The sequence below is a fragment of the Sinocyclocheilus anshuiensis genome, unplaced genomic scaffold (genome assembly GCF_001515605.1).
Source record: "Sinocyclocheilus anshuiensis isolate Anshui unplaced genomic scaffold, SAMN03320099.WGS_v1.1 scaffold714, whole genome shotgun sequence".
In the NCBI taxonomy this organism is placed as follows: domain Eukaryota; kingdom Metazoa; phylum Chordata; class Actinopteri; order Cypriniformes; family Cyprinidae; genus Sinocyclocheilus; species Sinocyclocheilus anshuiensis.
The window spans coordinates 462,953-477,342 of NW_015546068.1; positions in this window are offsets into that span (position 1 = coordinate 462,953).

Genomic DNA, 14,390 nt, shown 5'->3' on the forward strand with positions numbered 1-14,390 from the left:
AAAATTATGTTTATAAACCATATATAATTAATAAAGTTGCTTGTTCATGCATGTATGTATAGTTTAACACAAAGCACCGAAAACTAATCACAAAAAATACTTTGTTCATTTAAAAACTTGAGATTCAGTGGGATGGGGAAAACCGCCATAAAGTCTCGAGACATGTTTTTTTAAAAGTTGAACTTACATTAATTTTACATAGCTTTCTAAACATGCTGCTCTCTCGTGCGATTGCAGCGTTGATAGATGTCCCTCTAGAAAATGAGATGAATATGCATTCTGTGTGAACGGCTTGGTTTCAGTTTTGGCGTAAACAACATCTTCCCCGCATTGATTGTTCTCTTTTTCTGCAATATTTTGAATGAACAACGTAGCAGCGCCGCATGTAGTGGGTTCAACTGGATAGGCTAACAAAAACATTACATTGTTGTCGCATTTCGTGCGCCACTGATAAAAGGCTGCCTGACGCACACCTAAAATTCGAATGCAACGTTTTTGCATTCGAATGTGGATTTTTATTTTAAATTCGACGAATATTCGAAATTCGAATTTTTTTTTGACAGCCTTACCTTGTATACATAAATCTTAAATTTAGGCCTTAATATATTTGAGTGTACAGTTCTCGTTATATCGTTTTTGGTGTGAATGGGCCTTAACAGGTTATTGGGAAAAAATGCAAAGGTTCTTTGCATCAGTTGTTGATTGGATGTTGAGATGTGGGCGTGGCATTTAAAATTGGAGGCAGATGAACGTGAGCTGGCGTGGGTGGAGTTTAAGTGGACTAAATGTATGGATGTGTTCTGTTTACAACATCACTGGAGAGAAGTATGTCATTTTTGATCGAGTTAGGATATTTTGATTTAAAAAATCATGAGATCAAACAAAATTTTAAAAGAAAACATGCATAGTTGAATTGTTCACAATAAGATTACTAAATATGCATATTTCTGCTCTGCTCCGTAGATATTTGTTAGTATCTGTATTACTGATCATCTGCTTTTCAGTACCACGGTATGTATCGACATATTACCATCTGATACCGTGACTGTTGCCACTGTACGTTTTGTTCACTTTGCATTAGAAATACAGGTGCGTTTTAGCATTGGGCCTACAAAAGAAGCTTGAAACCGTTTGATAATCTGTCTAGTTCTACCAGACCACCCACAATCCTACACTTCAGCCCACTGGGAAATGGTCAATGCCATCATCACAGCAGGTGACCACAGTCACAGACCAACTTCCTTTAGAGCTCGACAAGACTGGCGGTGTTTATTACCAACAACTCTGACTATCTTTCCCTCTGTCTCTCTTTCTCTCCCCTCATTTGTGCCATTATTATACTCTGGGTAAGAACAAACAGTATCTCTTCTTAATAATTCACATCACTTTCATCTGATATTCAGTTACCATGGGCAATTTAGTAGTTGAATAATTTTGTGAAAAATTCATTTATTATGGCTGCGCATTATGAGGCGAGTGTTGGAGGGGTTTAAATTGCATCTGCTGAGGGTTTCCAGCGGAAGGTAATGCGTTCTAATGTTCCCTGCCATATGCATTGTTTTCAGGGCTCATCAGTTTTACATTGATTCCCACTGAAGTGTTTAATTGCATCATGAATATGATCTAATTCCGTCCTTTTCGCCGAAACCAGAGCGCTCGGCGAGAATGATGTACTGCCTCGACAGCACCATATCAGGACATATTTTATATGGAACGTAAATTATAGTGTTAAATTAGCCCAGAAAGATAACTAGCTGGCACGGGGAATGGACTCAACAGTTTAATTTAGTGTCAAAAGGCCGTGAAGGGATACATCTCTCCTGGCTCGCTCTACGCCATTGCGTTGCCGCTTTTACTGGAATCCTTTTAGCTTTTTATCACCTGTAGTTCGCGTGTAGTCGGCGAAGAACCTAGAGGAGCATTTTATTATCCCCAGTGATGGAGCAAAAACTTACCGGCCTGTTAGTTGTCGCATCGTTGGAAATGATCCGTCTATCGTAGCAGGTCAAAACTGTTATAGTCTTCACGTTTTTCCATTTGAGCTACTTGAACGTGAGGAGGTGAATGCGTCTGCCTTTGAAACGCTTCAAGCTGCTTCATTCATTGAGATGATGAAAGCCATTGTGCTCTCGGGCCTGTGTGTGTGTGTGTGTGTCGTTCTCAGGCTGAAGGGTTGTGTTGAGTGGCTGCCAGTCGGAGGTCTTCTGCGTGAGCTTCTGTGCTTTGCCAGCTGCTCCTGAAAGCAGCTCTTCTCTGGCCTTGGCAGCTTCTTCAGCATCTTCTCTCACTGTAGCGGGATACAGTAAAGACGCTCGTATAACGGGTTAAGAGTTGAATGTCTGTGCTGCGTTCAGTGTCAGAGGAAGTCAAGTAACCGTATGTTTGATCGCAAACTCTTGGCTTCCTCTTATTCCCTGCACACAGTCGGTAACTTCCCATATCTAAATAAGAAAACTAAAGATTATACAAATCTTACTATGTTATCAGAATCTAAATTAAAAAAAGTTGCCCTGCATGGTAAAGGGTTCAATTAAAGCAATATGTTTTGAACGGGTGCGTTACAGTGATTTAACCACAGCTTAAGAGTAAACAACAGCACAGATGATGAGGATAATATTTATTTATTTATTCGTTTAATATTAACAACAATAATAATTGTACTTGGAAGATAAAATTGTTTATTGAAGTTATTATTATTAATGTTGTGGCGGGAGGAGCAAACGACAGACACAGTGGGCCTCGGAGAGGCTTTTATTTAACAGAAAACAAACGAAATGTCCAAAAATAGGGAATAAAGTGTCCAAAGGGGAAGGAGCATCCAAAATAAACATGAGATCTGGTGTCCTCGTTGTGCTGGGGAATCGTGAAGGAAGGGCAGTGTTCGGAAAGGAGGGGTCCAGGTAAAGGGCGGAGTCCATAAAACAATAATACTGTGAAATATTATTACAATTTAAAATAATTTGAATATATTTTAAACTGTAATTTATTTCTGTGATCAAAGCTGAATTTTCAGCATCATTACTCCAGTCTTCAGTGTAACATGATCTTTCAGAAATCATACTGATTTGCTACTCAAGAAGCATTTCTGATTATTATCAATGTTGAAAACAGATGTGCTGGTTCATATTTTTGTGAAATATTATTTTTGTTATATACTGTATAGATAAACCATCACTATAAGCGGTAAGGGTTAATAGCAGACGGATCTGTGGCACAAAGAAAAAAAAAAACTCCTAACTGATCAAAAAAGGGCTTTTGTGTTTTTGGCTCGCGGGAATGTTGTGCTGGAAATTTGATGTTAAATGAGCTATGGGAGGTCCGTGGAGGGGTGTGTACGTGTGTGTTTGGGGTGTTTGAAACTGCAGTGAGACGTGGTTTTCCAGCGAGCGGATGAGGTGAGGATTAGCCATTGCCTCTGAGCCGGAACATGCCTGTCGGAGATGCAATGAAGGCTACAAACCATGGATCTAATTCCCTCCCCTTCCCTGTCTGTCTGTCTCAGTTTCTCTCGCGTTCCTCTCGGCGCAGACAGGCGATGTGTTCGCTCACAATGCGTGCGGATCAGGCCCATTTGCTGCCCGTGCCGGACGGTCTGAGAGGCTCTGACAGGCCCTTCACCGAGGTCTCTCCTCCTCAACACTTTCATCTGACCTGCACAAACAGCTTTCTTCTCACCCTCGGCATGTCTAACAGTCACTCTTCATTACGGTTCACACACCTGCATTTGCACCAGCTTCTGCACCACTAAAAAACAAGTTTCCTTAGCGAGAGCCGCAAACATCCACCAGTCCAGTCTGAACTGAACTGAGAATGTCTGTTCAATTCAAATAAATCAATTCATAACAAGGTTGTAATATTTAACAAAAACTAAAACCATAGCAAAATGTTATTAAAATAAACTTTAACTGAAATAAAATATATGAAAAAACCTTAAACTTAATACATGTCAGCTAGTTGGCAAGGTAACATTTCTCACTTTCATTTAGTTTAAATGTATGTACTAAAATAACTAAAACTAAAATTGAATAAAAAATTTATAAAAACTATAGACATTTAAAAAAAACTAATAAAGATGACAAAAACACACAACAAAATAACTAAAATTGAACTAAAGTAAATTGAAAAAAAAAAAATATATATTATAAATAATAATAGTACTTATTATTATAAATTTATTATATTTATTATTTATAAATTTTCTATTAATATAAAATAATTATATTATTGATATTGTACTATTTAATGATACTAAAAAATAGAATTACAGTTGTAAACAGAATGCAGAATTGCAATTAAAATTTAAATGTAAGTAGAATTAAAATGAACTGATATTCAGAAAATAAATTAATGTGACTAAGGCTTGTTTGTACATTTTGAAAAAAGTACAAAAAAATCTAGATATTTGAAGGAAAGATTTATTTTAGATTTATCATCATTTTCATTAAAACATTTAATATAATGATATAACTTTTGTGTTCCAGGTTGGAAGAACACTTAATTTCCCATAATGCATTACCTGTGTTGAATTTCTTAGAATTGCAGTTCAGTTAATTCCTATTGCTGTCAAATTCTAATTCAACTTCCTGTTTATTGTAGCCATATAAAATATATCATCCCTATATATGATAAAAATAATTCTATATATATATGTACATACACATACGTTTATTCATATTCTTCTGTGACATTCACTCTTCTGATGGCATCATGTTGTAGTACTGTGGTGTTTTGAGATGTTTCTGAAGTTCATGTAGATCCAAAAATGCATGGTAGCACCATGGGACTTTTAGTATTTTTTGCGCTTTCTGAGTGCTCTGCAGATATAAACAAATAGTACTATGGTACTACCATGTTTAGTACCATGGTGCATGATTTTGATTACTTTCCCGGTTTGTTTCCCAGCCAACCAATCAGATTAGAGCTTGTTTGGATTTCTCGTGTCATGTTATGTGGCGGTCTGTGAGCGGTGTGTGAGTTCACCGTCTGAGATGCCAAAAAGCACCAGTGAAACTCCCGACCTCTGGAGCAGCAGGAGTTGAGAGCGATGTTGCTGACCCAAATAGATTTAGTCACCTCCCTGTCCCCTGCTCCTCCTCCTCGCGGGCACGGAGCTCTCTGCCGTCAGGGACACTGGGCTAATGGGTCAGAATCTGACACAGCAAATACATCGAGAATCTCCCGCCGGATCCCTTCACCGGAACACAGTGCTTTGAATGAAGGGGCCGTTGCTTGAATTATTTAAATGCATCATTGTAATATATAATTTTATCATTATCATTATTTAATTTATTACTTTATTTTTGCGAGATTATATTGTTTATCGTTATTTTTTATCATTGTAATTTTTGATCTTATAATTTTTAGCATTATTTTATTATTTAGCATTTTTTCCACCAATTTATTATTTTTAGTATTATTTTTATTTATGATCATCTTGCTTATTATTTTTTCTTTTATCATCATTATTATTGATTGTCATTATTTTTTATTTATCATTATCTTTTATATTTGACGAGGAACTTGTGTTTTGACAGCGATCATTGCCTGTTGTTATTTTTAATTTATTGTAATTATTTTAATCTATCCTTATTTTTGTCATTATTTTTTATCATGATTTTATCATCTTTATCATTATTTTTATTTATTATAATCTTTTTTTTTATTTTTTATCATTATTCTTTTTTATTTATTTTATTTTTATTTAAATTTGACACAAAACGTGTCTTGAAAGGTATCATTTTTATTTCTTTTATCATTTTTATTAATCATTGTCATTTTTATTATTTATTGTTTAAATTTTTTATCTATCATTATTTTTATTTATTATAATCTTTATAATTTTTATCATTATTGTTTATCGTTATTACGGTATTTATCATTTTTATTATTTTTTATTTATTAGGAACTTGTGTTTTGAGCGAGTGAATGAGTGTGTGTGTGTGTGTGTGTGTGTGTGTGTGTGTGTGTGTACGTGCTGCTCGTGTGTAAACCATAGTATTGGGTTTATGGACTCTCATGTCCATCAAGTGACATATCAATGAAAATCAGCTCTCTCGGTTGCAGACGTCATCTCATTCACAGATGATGGAGATACAGAGAGATGCTGTGTCCTGGAACGCCGCCTCCTCATTGTGTTTCATTATTTAGTCTCTCCAAGTAGCACTAAGTGATTTTTCGAATGCACCGCCTCAGGCTCTTTATCCCAATGAAGGTTTTTTATTTCTCCCCCCTCCTTTACATGGCAGTGAACTACATCTACGCTTAAAACATATTCTTTAATCTTCTGTTATTTTACATACAAATTGCATCCTGGGCAATGCATTCATCACTGCGTATAGCCCCCTCTCTAGTGCTAAATGAAAAATGTATCATAAATGAATAATGGATTGCAGCAAAGCATAATTTCTTTGTGGCCTGTTTACAGTATACAGCTGCAGTTTCTCTCAGCTGTGAAAGTTGGAGAGCACGAGGAGGGGATGGATTGATGTCGCTGGAATATGACGGTTTGAAGAACGTTCCTCAAGCGTCTTTGATTACATAGGGGCTTAATAGATTTGCATGAAGGGAAAAGTGCACGGCCGAAGGAGACGTTTGAGACTCCCGAGACGTTTCAGATCAATTAGCTTGTGGTATCTGAGGAAAGGCTCAGATAACGCAGCTAAAAGCCTCCAGATTTAGTTTGAACTTCGGGTCTTTTTTTAGCAGCTGTCCCCTCGCTATCGCTCGCTGTGGTGCTGTCACTCCTGATGTATTAGAAGAGGGACAAATCCCTCATGTACATCCGGGTGGCCTGGATCACTGAGACTTCGCTCGTGTTTGTGTAACATTCCTCTTACATTGAGTCTGTACTATAAGCGGCTGATGACGTGTCGTGTTGCAGCAGGCTGGACTGACTTAAAATCCCAAAAGACTTTGAAGATAAAATCCTGTTGTTTTTTGCTACAACTGTGCATACTTATGGATTTAAAAAAAAGAAAAAAAAGCTTATTGTAGTGGTCAGCTGTCGTGGTTTGGTTTTGATGTGGCGCTAGTTTCCGGTGTAGATACTGTGTTACTGTTCGAAGTCTTGAAGAACATGTAGGTCAGGCCAGTCTGGCTTCCCACAAAGATAATACACCAGATCTTTGTTCTGCATGAGTTCAGAACAGGGCTAGGCAGGATGTTTTTATCTATTATTATTTATTGTTTGTCATTACGCTTATTTTTCAATGCATCATATCCTTTTCTATTATTATCATTTATTATTATCTTTATCATTTTCTTTCTTTTTTATTTATCATTATTCTTAAAATATTTAATTTATCGTGTTTTATCATAACTTTATCATTTTTACCCTTTTTAAATATTTATCATTGTATTTTGTTAGCTATCGTTATCTTTAATATTTCTTATTATTTACCTTTATTATTATTTTGTATTATTTATCATATCTTTATTTTTTAAAGTATCATTATTGTTATAATTTTTATTATGTAGCATTATCATTTTAATTATTTTATTATTTATCTTAACAATGATTTATATTTTTATATTAATAATTATAATTTATCATAATCTTTATCATTGTTTACTGCTTTTTTATTTATCATTGTAATAATTTTTCTGTCCTTTTTATCATTAATTTATTATCATTCTTTTTTAATTAATATTGTCTTTATAATAATTTTTCTTTATCATAATCTTATTTTTTATCATTATTTTAAATTTTTTATGTATTAGCTTTTTCATTATTTTATCATTTATCTTTATGATGATTTTTATTTATCATTATCTTTTAGATATTATTTTGATTTCTTTTATTCTTTTTGGTCAGAATCCTTATCCTATTGTATTTTATCATAATCTTTATTGTTTACTGTTCTTTTTTATTTTTTATTATTATGATTTTTTTATTAAATTACCATTATTTGTATTATTTTTCATTAACAACATTTTTATCTTTATATTTTATCATAATATTTATCATTTGTATCATTGTTTACCATTATTTTTCATTGTCTTTATTTTTATTTATCTTTTTTTCAATGTCTTTATCGCTATGTTTTTAAAATGTATCATCTTTATCTTTTTATTATTTATAATTATCATTATTTTATTTTTGAATTCTTCATCATTATTTTTTACTTATCATTTTTATTTATCTGTTTATTTTTTCTCCTTTATCCTTTTAAAAACTTTTTATAGAAAACTTCTGGAATACTTTTTTAGGAAATTTAATTGTAAAAATTAAGCAGCGGCATGATATTCACAATATTTAATAATTAATATTTTTTATATCGGCAGAAAAGTCATTGCAAATATATTGTGAGTATTCAGTAAACCACCAAGCACCTGACTTCCTGCAATTCCCGTTTGGCCCTGATCCTCCATCTGTGTGTGTAAGTGCTCTAATGATAGACTCCGCTATCTGGAGGATTGACGACAAGAGGGTGCGTTCACACTTCACGCATCTCCTCTCCGGGCTTCTTGTGCACGAAGGTAAACGCGCGACGCCCTACCCCAAACACAAGGGAAGTGTGCCGCGTCTTTCTGCCTCTCTCTGCTTTGCCATCCACAGTATTCCCGTAAGCCCAGGAGGGAAACGCATGGCTGGGCCGAGCGTAGGCGGCTCCTCTGCCGTCGTGACGTGTGCCGTGTGCTTGGCGGCCCAAAGTGCGTCGGCTCTCCTCTGAGACGGCCCGGTACAGATGGGAACTGCTGGACCGCGGCAGCTAATGTCATGATACACCTCTGAATTCACAGATGAGTGAAACACATGGTTAAATCCGTGTCTCTACAGAGAGAATGACTAGAACGCAGCCTCCTTTTGTTTTTATCATCAACAGAAAGCATTATTAGTACCCTGAATGCAATTAGCTGTAGTATACTGTATAAATGACCAAGAAATACAGGAATTGGTTCATGATTGTAGTTTAATGCCAGCAGACAGGGACTATCAGAAGTCATCAGTCTCATGGTAAAGGTCGCATGCTGTGTTAAATTAGCTGGACGTTGATGATAACATGACCGCTGTTCAGCGTGGACACCTTACGCTCATCTTACGCTCATCTGGCAGAAGTGTGTTTGGTACAGAAAGAGTGGAATTATTTTGGCTGTGTTTGAAATGGTAGTATGCTACAAACTATGCATACTTGGATTGAAAAGAGCGGAATTATTTTGTCTGTTTACTATTGTAGTATTCTAGCGTATTGCATACTAAGCAGTATGCGGCCAGCTTTTTTTAGTGTGTAGGACAACAGTATGTAAAAGTCGCTATATTTTCACCACATTTATTAGCATGCTACATTGTTGCTAACTTTTGCATAAGTGTACTTGGAGCAAAAGAGCAGAATTATTTTGGCTGTTATTTACTAGTATGCAAATGTACTGCACAGTACAGTATATATTGTGTACTGCCAGCTGCTTTTAAATAGTGCTTGTGAAGTGTAGTATATTGTATTTTTGTCATATGACCATATGGTGTTGCATGTTTAAAACCACACTACATTGTTGCCATCTTGCAGAAGTGTACTTGGAACAAAGAGAGCATAAATATTTTGGCTGTTGCTTACTAGTATTCAAGCATGTAGCATGTAGAACAACAGTATACAAAATATATACAAACTAGGGTTGGGCGATGTCTACCAAATTGGCATCGGACGATGTCTACAGTGAAACATTGTGATGGACGATGACATCGGGGGGCGGAGCGGGGTTAGGGGTGTGCCCGAAGCATGAAACAAATAATGCCTCATAGGGAGCCACTAAAAGGTTAGCCGTTTGCTAGCGGTAGCCTGTTGCATTACAGTACATGAAAGTTCACTTACCACATACACAGAGTAAGGAGAAATGTCTGATAGGACGATAGCGAATTATTTGCAGATTCTGAGCAGCAATGACAAACATCTAATCTTGTCAAATGTGTGGTAAGTATTGCCGCTCCATAGTATAGAGTCCTTGTGATCGCGAATCTCAAAAGTGAAAGTGAAAGTAAAATGAGAGCGCACAATCGAAAGCGGTTTCAATAGCGGCTCCCCGATGCCCGAGGTGGGGGGGTGTTGGGGGGAGGAATCACGATGTCATCTTAACATCGACATGGTCTGTCAGCCATCGGCGATGGACGATGGCATCGTCTATCGGCCCAACCCTAATACAAACATATTGTATGTTGGACAACAGTAAATGCAAAATGCTTGTTAGTATGCTATGTAGTATGCTGATGTAGTATGCTATATAAATGCCACATGACAACATGGGGTTGCATGTTTAAAAGCACACTACATTGTTGCCATCTAGCAGAAGTGAACTTGGAACAAAGAGAGCATAATTATTTTGGCTGTTGTTTACTAGTATTCAAGCATACTGCATAATGAACAGTATATATTATGTACTGTCTGCAGTTTTTTTAAATAGTGTGCAAAATGCTTGTGAAAAGTAGTATGCTATACTTTGCCACGTGGTGTCGTATGTTTAGGCAAGGCAAGGCAAGTTTATTTATATAGCACATTTCAAGTAGTCTGTTAGGTTTATAATCAGTGAACATATCTGCTATGTATTTAGGTCCTAGGCCATTTAGTGATTTATAAATGAGTAAAAGTACTTTAAAATCAATCCTAACTATAACTGGAAGCCAGTGTAAGGACCTGAGGACTGGTTTGATATGTTCAGATTTTCTGGTTCTAGTCAGAATTCTGGCAGCAGCGTTCTGGATGAGCTGCAGCTGTCTAATGGTCTTCTTGTGAAGGCCGGTGAGAAGACCATTACAATAGTCCACCCTGCTGGTGATAAAGGCATGAACAAGTTTCTCCAAGTCTTGACTGGAATGTCAAGAGTGTGTTTAATAGCACACTACATTGTTGCCATCTTGCAGAAGTGTACTTGGAACAAAGAGAGCAGAATTATTTTGTCTGTTGTTTACTAGTGTGTTAGCATACTGCATACTGCACAGCACAGTATATATTGTGTACGGACAGCTTTTAAATAGTATTTATGACAACAGTATATAACATATATACATACATACTGTATGTAGGACAACAGTAAACAGTATGCTATGTAGTATGCTGATGTAATATGCTATATCAATGCCACATAACAACATGGTGTTGGATTAGGGGTGTGCGATATTGACAAAAAATAATATTGCGATATTTTCAGGGATTTTATCGATAACGATAATTAATTAGACGATATTTTGCTGAGTGTGTTAATGTGCTGGTACCTTAAGGACTGCCGTGGACAGCTGACTCCTAAAGTTTTTAATATTCTTCATATTCTGTGTGGTGATCAGTTCACACTGAGAGAAATTGATCTTTTCCAATAAGTTTAAACTTATTTTTACATTTTATGGGCATTTTTACTTTAATAAAGCCATTTTTTCTAAAAGTGTACATTATCTTTTGAGTGAAATTCTTACATTTAATCAGTGAATTAGAATAATAAGACATTTGGGCTGTTACCAAGCAAATGAAATCAACACAGAAGCTGCATCTGAAGTGGCATTTATATGTATTTACACACATGTATTTTGTTTAATGCAAGGCATGAATGCATTTAACCTGCAATTACAAATGCATAAATAATGTTTTGATATATTAAACATAAAATGTTGAATACTGATATTTGAAATTATTTAAATAATAAAAGATACTTTGAATGTGAAATTAAAACCGCCAGTAGGTGGCAGCAAGTCACTGTTAATAAGTGAGTCATTGCGATTGAACTGAATCATTTAAACAGTTGATTCATGCAGGAAAGAAAGACCGTCATGTTGCTCAGAGACGCAAAACAGCATTGTGGCTTTGTTTGGAAATATTTTTGTTGTCGAAATAGAGCAAAAACAGGCAATATGGTGTCTAAAACGCAAGTCTCTTAATTAACTTCTTGTTTATTGAATTCAATGTCACATTTGTAATCAGAAAAACGGCACTCTTCGTGTGAAATTGAATAACTATATGAAGTGGTATAAATATCGATAATGTCAAATCGCACATCGTTAAAACAACAATTATGATATTATCGCAGACGATATGTCGCACACCCCTATGTTGGATGTTTAATTGCGTACTCTATCGTTGCCGTCTTGCAGAAGTGAACTTGGAATGAAGGAAGCTGAATTATTTTGGCTGCCGTTTACTAGTATACTAGCATAGTGCATACTGTACAATCCAGTATATATAGTAAGGACAGTTTTTTTAAGTAGTATGTAGGACAACACTGAAAGCAAAATGCTTGTGAAATGTATTATGTTGTATTTTTGCCACATGACCACATGGCGTTGCATGCTACATTGTTGCCATGTTGTATACTTACTAGTATACTTACATACTGCATAGTATACATTGTACACAGTATTCTGTGCAACCTATTGTTTTCCGCACACGTAGTAGGTCGACTACTGCTAAAATGCTGCAAGTAGTATGCCATTTTAAACACAGGTAGCCTTTGTCGTCTTCAGTTTTCAGTTGTTTTAAGGCTCTAGATCATATTCAGTCATGAGGCTCCTCACATATGCAGTCAGCTGTGGTTCATCGGTAACTGACCAATCAAAAGGGCTGGAGATTCCCGTTCGATAGGTTGGCGTTTGTTGGATTGTCGGCGTGTGGTGATGGAGAGGGATTCTCTTCTCTCTTATGTCAGGTCACTCATCTATCACGAAGCAGTTGGCTGTGTTGTGTTTGTGTGGTAATGAGTGAAGTGACATTTACCTAGAGCTCACTGACCAGACGCCCCTACCATCCGCTGCCTGTCACATTCATCTCCGCTTCTCTGTCGATGGCTCATCTTACTCAAGGAAAAAATGATTCATTTACATGTACTATATACTTGACTTTCCTGAAATTTGCATGCATAAATCACTGGAATGTACAAAAATAGACATCCCAGAGTAAATCTAAACAAGTGCCATATTTACTCTCAGCTTTGACTTCAAACTGTGATTTCAGAGTATACATTTTATTATTTATCATTGTGTATCATTTTATTATTACATTTTTATTTATCGTTATTAATCATTTTATCAATCTTTTTTATTCTTTCATTTATCATTATCTATCAATGTTTACTGTATTAATAATTAATAATTATCTTTACCATTGTTTATTGTTTTTCATTATGTGTCATTATAATCATTTTGTTTATTTTTAGTTATCATTGTTTTATTTATTATTATTATTTAATTTGCCTGATATTTGTATGTGTAAATTACAGGAAGTTTATTGTTTTATCATTATCTTTATCATTGTTTATCTTTTTTTATAATTTATCATTATAATAATTTTATTTATCATTATTTTATCATTGTTTTATAATTAATTATTGTATTTTTTCCCATTAATTTTTCATTTGCCTGATATTTGCATGCATAAATGACCTACTTTTTTGTTATGAACCTACAAAAAAATTATTTATCCTTATCTTTATCATTGTTTATTGTTATTTTTTATTAATCATCATAATGATTTCTTTTTAATTATTGTTTTATTATTCATCCTTTTTTATTATTTTTTAATTTGCCTGATATTTGCATGCATAAATTACAGAACCCTACATTTTTTATTTAAATCATTATCGTTATTTGTCATTATTTATTTATTATTATAATTATTTTTATTTATTATTTTTAATCATTGTTTTATTATTTATCATTTTTGCATTTGCCTGATATTTGTATACATAAATTACAGGAACCTACGATTTGTTACTCTTTTTTTATTTACCATTATAGTTGTTTATCGTTATTTTTTTATCATTATAATTATTTGTATTTATCATTATTTTTTGTATAATTTTTTTGTTGTTCATCTTTTTAATTTTGTTTTAATGCTATTTGCATGCATAAATTACAGGAACCTAGAAAAATCGACACCCCAGAGTAAATCTAAATGAATATACCGTGTTTACTCTCAGCTTTGACTTCAAACAGTGATTTCCGAGTATATGGAGTGTGTTTCCCGGCGTACCTGCTCAGAATATGAGATGAGAGTCAAACGTGTGAAGCACTGCTGTTTGAAGGGAAGGCTTTAGACATGTGGGCAGTGTAGCATCAAATAGATTGTGTTTCCTCCCATGTAAACGGCTAATGTGTGTCGGCCGCTCTGACACAGAGGAATGTACTGAATTTGCTGCAAGGGCTTTACTGCCGTTCGGAGCGCTGCAGCTGGAAGCGGTCTGCGTCGTCCCCCCTACACCTTCAGCTCATCATACAGCTGCACACACAGGCTCTCTCTTTTCAAACTCCCGGAGCTCCTGCCATAGGGCGGCTGCTGAATAGTGCTGTTCAGATTGGTGTGGACTCTGAGGAGGAGTTTTTATTGGCTGTGGGAAAAGAGATGGCTGCTCAAGCATTGAAATGCTTTTACCCACACACACACACACACACACACACACACACACACACACACAAACAAACA